Consider the following 13,694-nt stretch of genomic DNA (forward strand, 5'->3'; position numbering starts at 1 on the left):
CAATTTTATACTGTTTACAAGTTTGGGAGAGATTTTGTAGGACTGTCTCCCTAAAATAATACAAATAAAGCAAAGCACAGAGAGTGATTGTCTTAGAGGTTTTGGAATAATTAAAGGCAGAACAATGAATTCAACAGTGTCATTTCTGACTTAGACAATGTTGTCTAATAAAAATCTCTGATTATGAAAATCTATATCATTTTCTCACTAACATGTTAAACACTGGTCAAGTATAAATATTAAGCACTGAACTGTTATTAATGTCATTGAAAACCTGCTTTATTTTAACTGATTTAAATTAAATGACCCATGTGCCTAATAGTATTATATTGTAACACTCAACTAGTCATGCTAACAAATTAGTGTGTATAACAGGTCTCTTCATCTGGATTCCTGAAAATCAGTATGCTCATTCAGTAAGTCTGAGGTATGGCCATTGATACAGTTGCTCCTAGTCCAGGCTGTTGCAACTTGAAAAAGTACTACTCTAGAGAATCAAGTGTTTTTTGTAGATTAAGAACACACCATGCATGATAAATTCATAAGCAAGCTACCAATTGATACAAAACAGAAATCTCAGGACATAACTTCCAGTCAAGACTAGATGTTCTTTCTTCCAAAAAAAAAAAAAAAGCACCTTGGCCCTCACAGGTGGCCCAGCGGGTTAAAGCACAGTACTAAGAAGCTAAAGCCACTTCAGCATGAGTTCAATCCCACCCAGAGGTGATACATATGGCAAGGCAGACCTCTCCTGACCACCCACTGTTCCCCACAGAAGTGTACTTTGTCAGTCAGCCTGTTCTGTTCCCCACTCTGAGTCTGGTGAAACCTCTCATGGCCCTGCAACTCTGACTTGTACCCCAGTTCTGTATGAATAAATAAATCTTTTTTTAAAAAATATAAGCACCTTAACACTTGCCCATCTCTCTCAACTTTTAACTTGGTGTCCTATGATAATAGTTTCATTCTTCCAAGTCTTAGCTTGGGTTCTAAAACATGTATTAAAACAACTGGGTTTATATTCAAACTGATAATGTATATAATATGTACTATTTCATGTTCATTAAACTTAAATTTAAAAAATAAATTATACATTTATATATGTACTTAAATGATGTGAATCTGTTAGATCATTTCATCAATAATCCAATGAAGGCAACTCTTTTAAGACTGGGAAGTTTTTTACTTCATACTTACCTATTATCATCAACAATAAGAATGGTAATTATTTCCTATTCCCTGAGCTAACCCTAATGTGCTGTTGACATTTACATATGTTACTGGACCATATCATTCAGGATGGTTTATCTAATACTAATGAAGATACTTTGTCTTCACAAACTGAGAAAAGAGCAGACCTATATTTCTAAATAAATAAATCTGTAATGTATTCTTCCATTGAAATAATCCCATTATTTATTTAGTTTTGCCAGCTCTATATAATTGTATTTTTTATAAATTGGTTGGATTTGGGAATCATTTCTCAGTAGTGTTTTATAGGCAGATTTGCTCCAGCTTGAAAATTTAAAGTGGGAAAATCCTTTCTTTGAACTTACTAAAAATGTAACATTGCAGTCTCTCTGTGGTGGTGCAGCCATTTAAAGCACAGCACTAAAAAGCTAAAGCCACTTCAGCATGAGTTCAATTCCCACCAGCCAGGGAGGTGACAGCATGGCATGGCAGACCTCTCCTGACCCGCTCACTGCTCCCCTCAGCAGTGTACTTTGGTCAGTCGGCCTGTTCTGCTTCCCACTCTGTCTCTGGTGAAGTCTCTCACCGACCCTGCACCTCTGGCCTGTACCCCAGTCCTGTAATGCATAAATAAATAAATCTTTAACAACAACAAAAAATGTAACATTGCACATGGGTAAAGAGAATCAAGGTGATTCAGATGAGTCAGGTCAGGAAATGCATTTTGGTTTCTTTCAGAATCTTTTTTAGTTATAAGACATGTATAACTTCTTTCCGCCAGTTTGATATTTCTTATCACTTGTATTATTATTGCTTTGTTTATTGTTTGAGTTTATTTTTAAGAGACTTTCCTATTTTAGAGTGAATTTTTACTCAATTATCTTAGATTTCTGTCATTAGTTGAATGAAGATGCTTCATATTTGGTGGCTGTTACTGAACATTCAGTCATAATGTGTATTGTAGCTAGATAATCTCATGTTTTAAAAACACTTTATTGCAAATAATCAAGTTATAGGCCTGAAAAGAATCAAGTGAGGTTTAGTCAGAGTTCATATACAATTTTTGTAATGAGCATGCATGGACTACTTTAAAGAATAAATTATAAAAAAATGTTAATTACACTGTTAAATAAAATGGAATATTAGTAGAAAAGATCATCTAAATATAAAAAAGCTATATTTTTTAATTATCTGAGCAGTATATTTAGGTATTTTTAATATAAGTGGATAGAATCAAATGTATTGATTTTCTGCAGTCTAGCACAAACATCAATTGTTTCTTCATAAGAAAATTTTGAGTTTCCATGTTTTGTCATTACTAATAATCAAATATTTTTGTTTATGCTAAATCCATCAATCTGCTACAGTCAAGATAGTATCTTAGCTTTTCTTATAGTAACTTTATTCCCTTTCCTTTATTATAATTATTCTTATATTCCTTACACATATCACCTCTCTGTGTGGGCAGTGATATGAATGCAGTGTGTATCTGTATGTGTGGATGATTTATCTCTTACATCTAGAAAAACATAAAGGAGCAAGTGGAAACATAACTTATAAATAACTTTGAACCTGCTCTCATTTATTTTTAATAAACAGTATGTTAATAAATAATTTCTGATAATATATCTGTAAATGGTTGAAAATATATCTTAAATATAGATATTAAATTACATTAGCACTGAACAATGTGATTAGGAAACATTCATTACTTTATAACTGAAAGGTCAATAAGCCAAGCTTAAGAAAGTAACAAATTTGTAATATTTATTTATAACATGTAAAAAAGAAAGTCATACTTTATAAAGAACCCCTAGGATTTGCAAAGAGCAAAAAGATACTATATAAAAATAAATAGATTATGACTGTGTGATGAAATCCAAATCCTATCTTAGTCTTAAATGTTGATAGAAGTCCAGTCTTAACAGTGATAACAGAACTATTAACTAATCATATTAACACAATGCAAAAGGGAATAATATCTAAGTATTCAGAGTATGAGGAAGACAGAATCATATGCTATTATTGATCAAAGTGTTAACTAGCCCAACAATTTCAGAGAAATTTTTCAATATTTCTCAGAAGTTTAAATGTGCAAATCCATTAACTGATTAATTCACCTCTAAGAATAAATCCATCAAAGACATTCAACTGGTGTTCAAAAATGTCTCTGCAAAGAGTCTCTAAAATTTTGAATATCACATTTATTGGAGACACTTCAATGCTTACCTTTGGTGAAATGAGTTAGGTAGACTAAAAAAAAAAAAATGGATCCTTTGCAGTCATTAAAAAACTAACATGAGGCCCTCCCTGGTGGCACAGCGGGGTAAAGCACTGCACTGAGAAGCTAAAGCCACTTCCGCATGAGTTCGATTCCTGCCTGCCCTGGAGGTGACCACATGGTGTGGCAGACCTCTCCTGACCTCCCGCTGCTCCCCTCAGCAGTGTACTTCGACATTCCATCCGTTCTGCTCCCCACTCTGTCTCTGGTGAAGCCTCTCACCACCCCTGGGCCTCTGGCCTGTACCCCAGTTCTGTATGTACAAATAAAATAAATCTTAAAAAACAAAAACAAAAACAAAACATGAATGTAGAGAAAACAAATAGGGAGTCAGGAAAAAAAGTAACTATAAGAAAGGAAAAATCAAAATTATCAGGCAACTAACTATAGGTCAGAGATATTCTGTAGGGGAGAAGGAGGGAAAAGGGTCAGGACAGGAGTGTGAAGAGCACAAGGGACTATGGTGATGGTGCACAGGTACACTGGTGGTGGAAAACCATAAGTCATACAAAAATGAAGGATTATGTCATGAATATATTAAAAATGAAATAAAATTAAAAGCTTAAGTGAAAATTTATCTTTTACTAAAAATAGTCATGTTGGGCCCTCCCTGGTGGCGCAGCGGGTTAAAGCACTGCACTGAGAAGCTAAAAAGCCACTTCCGCATGAGTTCAATTCCCGCCTCCCCGGGAGGAGACCACATGGCGTGGCAGACCTCTCCTGGCCCGCCCGCTGCTCCCCTCAGCAGTGTACTTCGTTGATCTGCCTGTTCTGCTCCCCACTCTGTCTCTGGTGAAGCCTCTCACCGCCCCTGAGCCTCTGGCCTGTACCCCAGTTCTGTATGTACAAATAAATAAATCTTAAAAAAAAAAAAATAGTCATGTTGAAAACAACCAATGTAGTTGCTTTTATTTGTTTACAAAAACAGTGTATGTATGAACTCTATGTAAGTGTACGGGATGAAAGTACATACTCCAAAGTTTAACCCACAATAACTGTTGGAAATTGGAACTGGGGGGCTAAGTGAGAGAAAGATAATTAATTTATTTTGTTTAATTTTTTATAAGAAATGTGTTATATTTGTGAATTTTGACTAATCATAATGCCAATAATCCTTTATATTCTTCTGTGTAGAACAACATGTTAATCTTGTTTTTTAGTTCAAGAGAAGAGATAGTTTTAGCCAAATATGTTGCTTTTTAAAAATGTATTTATTTATCCAATATATTAAAAATATAATCTTAGCAGGCAATCTAAAGTTTTACTAATGATATATTCCTTTAAAATTGCTAGGGCTTTAAAAATCTGGTGTGTGATTTTCTCTTTTGTAAGAATATGCATGAATATAATATGATGGTATTTTCAATAAGTATTTTTATCTTTTTTATTTTTCACTGTGATAGCTTTTCCCAACATGTATATGATCAGAGATACAAATTCACATATTTTCAGGCACCCACCATCAGGCACCCATATATCTCTACCATACCCCATTGGTGCCCATTCTCTCTTCACTCCCTCTTCTCTCCCACACCCTCTGCGTCATATTGATTTCTGGAGTCCTTTTGGTTTATAAACATATAGTGTAACTTTTAGTCTGAATGGGAAAATGCTGATTGCATATGTCATATCATGAAAACTTTCAAACACAAGAATTGTCTTTTGAGGGCATTGTAACATATTAATTTAAATTATTAACTATTCTTTGAGCATTATTATTAAAATGTAATTCATATTAGTGTAAGTCATTAGAATTTCTTATTGCTCAGCTTTAACTAGTCAAAATGCCAGTTTACTTTTGTGGTTCTACTTCACACAAAGTTTATAATGATCTATAATAAACCCCACATTGACAGAAAATGTTAATTGTGATAAACCTTTTATAACTTTCTTGTTGTACTACTATTATAATAATAAAACAGTAACTACTTATAGCAAGCCTCCTTTTAAAGTGAAGTTTCTATAAAATAACAAATATTTGAGAAAATCAAAATTATCTGTTTACTTAAAATACAATTTAATTTTTCAACTGAAGCTTTCAAGTCTAAAAGATTGATTTTATTACTTAGGCATTACAGTCCTACTAAAGTATTATATCTATATATTAACCACCCTCCAGTGATTTTAGGTTTGATAATAAAGGCTTTTTCCTCTAAAACAATATTAATGATACTATTCAGAGCTAATGATATATTTTATGTTTTATTATTAATTTTATTTTTTAAGGCATGCAAAAATTGTTTATGAAGAGAATGCCTATGGTCCTCATTGCTACCGAGTTTTCCTTTCTGTGATTTTAAATTAGAGTTTGCAGATGATCCAATTTATCCCTAGAAAGATTTAATTAGTTATATTTCTTGAAAAGTTTGACATAGTTTCTAGATGCTTTATATTTAAGACTGTTTTATAATTAAATGTCATAGTATAAAAGCTTCTCTTGCTTCTAAATTAACTTATTAATGGGTATTGAATTAAAAATCATAAAACTTGGTATTTAACTGTTGAATATTCCTGAATCTTCACTAATAAACAGTTGGCATATGAACACTCTTGCTGAAATATAGGACATTTTTACTGGTGAATACATTTTTCTATTTAAAAATTTTTATGCTGATATGATATAATTGGTTCCATTAAGCCATTATAATATAAATTGCATTCCCCTAAGGTCATTTTAGCCTTTACACATGGTTAAAGGCTTTCATCAGTTATATAAAATTGAGTGCTGTCAATGAATTCTACTACTTTCTAGGGTATGGCCCAGTAGACTGAAAAGCTAAAAAAAGTGGAGGAAAGCAAAATAATACCAAAAATAGATAATACTTATTTGGTGTTTACTACCAAACACACACTGTCAGAATTATCACAGATTAAATCACTCAGTTCTCGTGAGAATCTACTTTCATGACTACATTAGAGTTGAAGAATCTGAGGCCCCTAGAGGTTAGCTAATTGATCCTGAGTCATACTATCTAGATATTAGGAAATTATGCTAGAGTTAGAGCCTAGCCAATGTAGGTACTATGTTCTAAAATAGTTATTGAGGTACCTTAATTTGGAGTAGCCTTTTCATACAAATAAGCTTTGGGTAACTATAACATACTCATGGCCACATAATGAGGTTCTTCTCAATGATGCATGCCTATATATAGGTGGTTCCTATTGCCTAATGATTTAGCCCTTTTAATGTTCTAGTGTCTTATGCTGTACTTCTTGATGACACCACTTATCCTTTTGGTTGTTTTGTTATTGGGCATCTAAGTATGAAAATCCTAAGTGTGTAATAAGCTCTAATCTCTGGCTTTGTGTAAGTTCACCTTATGACATTCACAAAGTGAAGAAATCACCTAATGATACATTTCTCAAAATATAACCTCATTGTTATAAATTACTTGTTTATAGGTACTTAAAATCAAGTGATAGAATACTTCAGACACAGAGCCATGATTTCTTACTATTACTTAGATACCATATACCCATGTGTCAAAATTTGGAAATTCTAATTTCTTTACTTATTTAAAACTTTATTTTTTAAAGATTTATTTATTTATGCATACATAATTGGGGTAAAGGCCAGAGTTGCAGGTGCAGTGAGAGGATTCATCAGAGACAGAGTGAGCAGAACAGGCAGATCAATGAAGTACACTGCTGAGGGGAACAATGGGCAGGTCAGGAGAGGTCTGCCATGCCCTGTGGGTCAGCTCCCTGGCCATGACTCATGCTGAGGAGGCAGTGGCTAGCTTTGTAGTGCTGCACTTTAACCTGTTGCATCATCAGGGAGGGCCCCCTTATTTAAAATTTTAGTAGTCCACACCAATAAATAGGATTTGTTCCATTTTGTTCCTGCTGAGTGTTAAATTCTAAGGAGAAATAGTTATTATATAACCTCTTGCCAGCCAATTAACACAGAAAAGGATAGACTTTCTTATCAAAATCAGTGATGTTTAGTTTTCTATTAAGAATCTCATTTTTCAGATTTTTTTTTTTGCTGGAAAAATATATATTTATTTCCTTTAAAATAAAAACCTCTTCTAGGGGGTGAGGCCTACTGCTTTAGGGTTAAAAAAGACCAGATTGACCAAGTAGGAATATTACCTAAGGTGACTGCAGTTTTTAAAATATTTGAGAAGAATGAAAAATAATAGAATGGTTATAGAAACAAGTCAGTGAAGTTTATTCATTCCACAGATGTGAAAACAAAAACAGGAAAACCACTGGTAAAAATAAATCAGTTCCTGTATAAAAAGATGTGTTAATGGTAATAAAAATATGTCTTAATATCCAGTTATTACAAATATCCAGTTATTCTGCAAATATTCTGCAAATATCCTTCTCTATGAACAAAATGAAATGTAAAATCAGAAAAAGAGGCAAGTATCAGACACAGTTGCTCTCATCAATCTTAGTTTTATCTTAGTTTCTTTTTTTACTCACCTCTCTTCTTTGACATCATGACACTAATATTCCCTGATATGCACTTTGAAAAACTCAGTGTTTCCTCAAAAATCAGGAATAAGACAAATATGTCCACTTTACAATTATTCATTATAGTATTTGAAGTATTAGCAAAAGCAGTTATGTGAGACAGTGGTATGAAAGGTATCCAAATTGGAAAGAACTATATCATGTAGATGACATGATAACACACATACAAATTTCCAAAATTGCCATTGTAAAAATACAATTGTAAAATTACATTAGAAATAATAAATGCATATAGCAGAGTGTCAGGTTACAAAATTAATATGCAAATGTCTTTCATTTCTATAGACAAATAATGAATTAACAGCAAAAGATATGGAAAACATTCAATTTAAAACCACTTCAAAAATAATTAAGTGCCTGGAAATAATAATGTGCTCATGAATTAGAAGAATCAATATCATTAAAATAGCTACATTATCTTAAGCAATATACAGAGTCAGTGCAATGCCTGTACAAATGTCAGTGCTATTCTTCATAGATTTAAAAAAAAAAAAAATCATGTAATTTATTTGGAATAACACAGACCCTGACTCCTGAAGAAGTAAAGCAAAAAAAAAAAGGAGTAATCATATGTCCCAATTTCAAACATACTCAAAAACAATAGCAATCAAAACAACTTGGTCTTGGAATAAAAACAGAAACACCTATCACTGAAAGAGTACTGAGAGCCCAGAAATAAAATCACATACATATAGAATTACTACTTTTCAACAAAAGAATCAAGAGCTACAGGGCCCTCCCTAGTGGCGCAGCGGGTTAAAGTACTGCACTAAGAAGCTTAAGCCACTTCCGCATGAGTTCGATTCCTGCCTGCCCCGAGGAGATCCACATGGCGCGGCAGACCTCTCCTGACCCACCCACTGCTCCCCTTAGCAGTGTACTTCATAGATCTGCCTGTTCTGCTCCCCACTCTGTCTCTGGTGAATCCTCTCACCCTCCGCATCTCTGGCCTGTACCCCAGCTCTGTATGAATAAATAAATAAATCTTAAAAAAAAAATCAAGAGCTACAATGGAGCAAGGAAATTCTCTTCAATAGATTTTGTTGGGAAAATTAGACCTCTATGTAACATCAAATATGAAAATTAATTCAAAATGGATTAAAGACAAGTATGGAAGGACTGAATCCACAAAATTAAATAGATGAAAACATAGGCCATAGGTAATTCACATCTTGACATAAGGCTGAGAGATATGTTTGGGGACTTGACATAAATTGAAAGGAAACAAAAGCAAAAATAAACAAATGGGACTACATTAAACTAAAATCACTTCTACATAGTGGGAAAAACAAACTTGTATAGAAAGATGTCTATTAAATGGGAGAAAATATTTTCACATTATATGTCCAGCAACAGGTTAATATAAAAAATTTATAAAGAACTCATACAACTAAGCAAAAAAAAATCAAACAATTCTATTTAAAAAATGAACAGAGGATCTGAAGAACAATTCTACAAAGAAGACCAACAGATGACTAATATGTATGTAAAATGATAAAACTGCAAGTCAAAACAATGATGAGATATCACCTTATGCCTGTGAGAATCTCTGCTATCCATAAAATAAAAAAGGATACTGAGAGAAGGTAAACCTGTGAACTGTTGGTGGAAATGTAAGTTAGTGCAGCCATTATGGAAAGCATTATGAAAAGTTCTCAAGTAATTAAAGATAAAAATTATATACAACCCAGTTATCCCATTTGTGGGTTATTTACCCAAGAAACACAAAAACACTAATTTAAAGAAATACCTGCATTCTCGTGTTTATTTGCAACAATATTTGTAATATCAAGAATGTTAAACAAACCTGATTTTTCTTTGAATAGCAAATGAATAAAGAAGATGTAGTATTATAGGTGATGGCATAGTATTCAATTATTGAAAGAAAAAACATAAAAATGGCATATCTGCCAAGATGAAAAAAAATGTACAAAATGAAGCATTATATAAAAAAAAGATATTTAAAGAAAAAGAAAAGACAGATAGTCAGATCTTCCTCTGACTGCCCACCTTGTCTATGCAGATTCTCTTTTTTCTAATGAACTTGCCCTTTCAAAAATGAAAATAAAGTTGATATCCTTCTATTTGCAGCAACATAGATAGACCTTGAACCTATTTCACTTAGTGAAATAAACCTGACAAATGAACTGTATGATTTCATTCAAATATAATATAGAGAGAAAATAGCAAAGAGGAACAGAAATAACCTCTAGACTATAAGACTAATTAGATTAGTTGTTACCAGAATGGAAGGGGAGAGGTGGGCAAGTCAGGATAAAGAAGACAATAATTTTGGGAAGGGAAGATTAGGATGTTTACAGGTAAATTAATGTAAAACATACACATGCTGATTTTCAATCATGAGCACCTGAAACATGTAATATTATAATACAGTGTTACTTCAAGAAAAGAAACTTCATTAAAAATAATTAAAATTTAAAGAGGGCTCCCAAGTTACTATCACATCACCCTTTTTATTTTCTTAATGGCAATATAGTTTAAATTATCTCTTCTTTTATTATGAATGTGTTGTCTGTCCCACTAGACTATAAATTATACTAAAACAAGGACCCCATTTGGCCTCCTTTTTGCTAGTATGAATAAAATCTCAGACATATAGTAGATACAAGAAATGTCAACTGAATGAATGAAATAGATGTTGCGCTGGGTCAAAGGAAATGAGTCAGTACGGAGTCCATGGATAATGAACATGTTCTGTGTATGATTGTTAGAATAGAAAAGCTGTATACACGTATACACATACATTTTGTGTGTATATATGTATACAGCTTTTCTACATATATATACACACAATACATGTGTATACATGTATACAGCTTTTCTCTATATCTATATCTATCTATATATATATATATACAACACACACACACAAATACAGTAGTATAGTATGTATACATATATAGTATGTGCATAATAAATTATTTTAAACTTTCATGAAGATACATATTCTACATGATGTTGTTCAAATTTAGTCATAATGACCATAATTAAACCAGTAAAATAAGTTTATAAAATTAATTCTAAAAATAGATGCACACCTTCTGAGTGTACAGATGTTGAAAATTTAAATAGGTTACCTTGATCCTCAGTTTCAGGTTAGCAAAATATAGGTTCTATGATTGTAGCTGTCAAATTACATGGTTATGCAATCTTTTAAAGTAAAATGCTTGCACCTAATTCATGTATAAGAGTATAAGACACTAAATCTAAAGCAGGAATTGAGATAATTTTAAGAGTAAAACTTTTGGAAATAAAATAATGTAATTATAAAATATGACAATTCCAATAAGTGTCATATTTACTTTTATTTTTCTTTCATTTAATGTCCAGTAAACCTATTCAGAAACTTTTAAAAGCATTGTGATATGTGATAAACTGACATAGAAATGACCACTGTTATAATTGTAAGTTTTCTTTTCAATTTGGGCAAGGCCTTGAGTTTACAGTAATTTCCACAAAATTTAATTAAGACTTAGCAAGCTTTTAAGGCTATTACATTCTTTTTTTTTTTTCCCCCTTAGAATTCTCAGCGATATCATTTATACCCCCTTTCCTGAGGTTCCATCTCATAAATCCCTATTGGATATAATTATGCAGGGAGTCTAAGAATGTTTGTAAATTACTCCAAGAGGGTGATCATGATTTTATTTTAACTGTGATGGCCAAGCTTATCTAAAGCACAGCTTATTTAATGAACACAAGTCCATAAAAATAACCATGAAATTACTAACTCTTCATTTAACAGCAAAAAGGTAAATAATACAAATAGTAAAATTACTTTGTAAGAAGTAATAAGAATCTAGTCATTTAAGACTATCTGTAAAAGACTGAAGATGGCTTTTACAGATGCATTGCTGTCTGATAGATTTTTTAATTGCTTTTAAGGACTTTTGGAAAAGAATTACATGTCAAAAACTCATTGAAGTGTATACTTATTTGGATGAATTTTATGGTGTTCAAATTACAAGTCAGTAAAGCTGCCAGAAAAGTTATATACCAGAACATTTTCCAAATTCACCTTTACTCTACATATCCAATTTGCTCACGCTATGTGATTTAACTTTGTCCTATACTCAGTGTGCATTGCACTTCCCAACCTTCTCCTGAGCCCATATTTCATCACCTGCTTAAATCATCTTCTAATTTTTTATACTATATATAACCTCTCCACTGTTAATTTTTTTCTAAACTATAACTGTGTAGCTTCGTGATTTCTTTTTTCTCCTCCTCTCCCATTCACTTCCACTCTACTTACCTCCCCTCTCCTCTGCTCTCTTTTTTCTTCCATATATATATATGTGTGTGTGTGTGTATGTATATAAGGAAAAGTAACACATTCTGAGGAAATACACAGAAATAATAATTATATATATATATATATATGTATATATATGTGTGTGTGTGTATATGTATATATATATATATATATGTGTGTGTGTGTGTGTGTGTGTGTGTGTGTGTGTATGTATATGAAGGATTTTACCTTTTTATAGTTGCCCATACCTCTGAAATGCCAATTATTTATTTAGTGCTTTCTTCCTGCTGAAATTAGTAGAAATCAGTGATTGAAGGATCCAAACATATTTGGAATTTTATTCAGGTATAATCTCCTAGAACTAAGTTCCTGGTGTGAACAGACTAAGCTCCTTGTGTGAACAGGCAGGATCTTATCTTCATAGCCAACTCCCATGTAGAAAATAGTACTAAACAAATTTTGAGACATCTTAAGATCTAGAAAGTCTTTGCTGTTACTGTTGAATTGTTCACTGAAAAAAAATCATTGCAAAAAGCTGTTGGGAGTGACCAGGTGTAGCAATAACACAACTACTGATGGGACTAGATAAGGGTAATAAGGAACTGGGCCTCCATCAGGGGGCACAGTGATGAGTCGCCCCTTTAGAATCTGAACCTAGAATCTAAATAAGAGACCCTTTCTCCTATAGGGCTGCAGATCCCACCCTTGGGAGCTCTGTCTTAAATGCTGTCCATGAGCATTAAACTTTAGTTGCTCAGCCTTTCTGCCTCTCCACTTTCTTCCTTGCGGCCGGTCACAGAAATGGGGGCAAAACAAAAGCAACTCATTACTTTTCTTTTATTCAGTTCTACAGCTAAAACAGAGACAACTGTGAAGTATCAAGCAGTCATTTTGTATGTAATGTTACTATCTTGTACTTTTATCAATGAGTAAATAAGCCATTTATGAGTGAGATGGCCAAAGCCAGGACTTACCCTGCCATAACTTTCAAGATCTTAACCATAAATCACTATTTTTTTTCTCACATACTCCTACTTAATCTGCCTTCTTAGTATATGTATATTTCTACTTGAGATCCTGAATCTCATTAAGAAAAAATCCTATCCCAACACCCTTCTCCATGATGCAAGATTCCTTTCTTTTTCTATTCACTAATATGCCATGGACCTCATCTACACTTACTCATTTATCAGCTTTAAACTCTTTACTACATCACTATTGTGAAACTTCTTGTGAAAATGTCACTTATAACTTTGTAATGTTTAAATTGTCTAGCTATGGCCAGTCTTATCAAAATACATTGATTCTCATATTTTGTTTGAACCCAATACATAGTTAGAATTTATTATAATTGAGATAGAACCAAAATCACTGATATTTTAAAACTTGCTCATTTTTTTATTTTTTTATTACAAAGTTTATTTTTACATCATTTTGCACATTTTTTTTTCCATCTCGATT

General features: G+C 32.6%; 1 protein-coding gene across 1 annotated transcript in view; it reads left to right on the top strand.

Moving 5' to 3' along the window:
- Window positions 1-13,694, top strand: part of DPP10 (dipeptidyl-peptidase 10 (non-functional)) — a 1,217,772-nt gene that overhangs the window by 492,156 nt on the left and 711,922 nt on the right. The window lies entirely within an intron of this gene.

The sequence above is a fragment of the Condylura cristata genome, unplaced genomic scaffold (genome assembly GCF_000260355.1).
Source record: "Condylura cristata isolate star-nosed mole 26May11 unplaced genomic scaffold, ConCri1.0 scaffold00002, whole genome shotgun sequence".
NCBI classification, from domain to species: Eukaryota; Metazoa; Chordata; class Mammalia; order Eulipotyphla; family Talpidae; genus Condylura; species Condylura cristata.